Raw genomic sequence first — 1,154 nt, forward strand, 5'->3', positions numbered from 1 at the left:
GCAAAGCAGGAGGTGAAGCATTGCTGAATATGTTTCCAAACAAACTATCTTCCAAGCCAAAGACTAGAAAATCTGCTGAAGCATATCTTCTCTTTGGTTTCACCTGCACAAGTGCCGAGGTAGGTCTCCCCTGCAGGATTGGTTTTCCCTTCATTGGGAGCAGCGCTGGGCTTTTCATATCACAGACAAACAGTATCCCACATTATTGATTTTTAGTTCACAAACACTTGTTGTAACGACTAACTACTCCTGACATTTTGGGGACGTTAGCTCTTTATACAGTAAAGTTACAGCTGGATACAAGTAACATCAGGCTGATCCTGCCACGATTTGTCACCCCGGTTCAAATCACGGACAAACAGTATCCCACAGCTGTTTATATTTTTAAACCCATTTTGCACAGAGAGGCATTTTTTTTGAAAAATGTATTGATAGCAATGTTGAATATTATTACACAGGAAAAAAAAACCCAACTACATGTAAAATAATCACACGGTGACGCCTCTGCCTCTGTAAATGGAGAGACAGTAACTGCGTGTAAAACCTGAGGATAGTCGGATTAACAGTAACAGTATTTCGTCTCTCTCTGCCATTCTGCAATTCATCTCATGTAAACAATAAGTGGCGCACAGCGTGATGTGAAAAGAGGCACATACCAGAGGAACTCTGTATTCCTCGTCCACACGTAAACCACAAAAAAGGAGTTTTAAAAAATCGCAGTTTTCGGTGATTTGAAACGCCGTTTACGTGTGGACGAAACAGCTGCGTTTTCACAAATACCCGTGTAGGTGCGGACGTAGCGTAAAAGAGTTAGTAGTTTATTTTATTACTACCTGTCATTTATTGCTGGTTACTTGCTTAATTGTTTACTAAATATTTGAGGTGTGGAGCAAAATATGGGCGTGTGTGGTTGGAGGATGTGTTAGTGCGTGTGTGCGCGCGCGGGGGGGCAAACGTTTTTCGTGTAAAACAAAGGGGGGCCCAGCAAAAAAAAGTTCGGGAACCACTGTATTAGCAGCCACTTAATACGATTAAGTCCACAATTCACACCAATTAAATGGTAATTGTTGGGTCTGTCTAGCACAGGCCCACCGCTGGAACGAGACAATTTAAAAACACAGCAAAAGCATTGAACACCAAGTAGGCAAAGTTCT

Source organism: Pundamilia nyererei, unplaced genomic scaffold (genome assembly GCF_000239375.1).
Source record: "Pundamilia nyererei isolate P.nyererei 1_Seehausen unplaced genomic scaffold, PunNye1.0 scaffold00366, whole genome shotgun sequence".
In the NCBI taxonomy this organism is placed as follows: Eukaryota; Metazoa; Chordata; class Actinopteri; order Cichliformes; family Cichlidae; genus Pundamilia; species Pundamilia nyererei.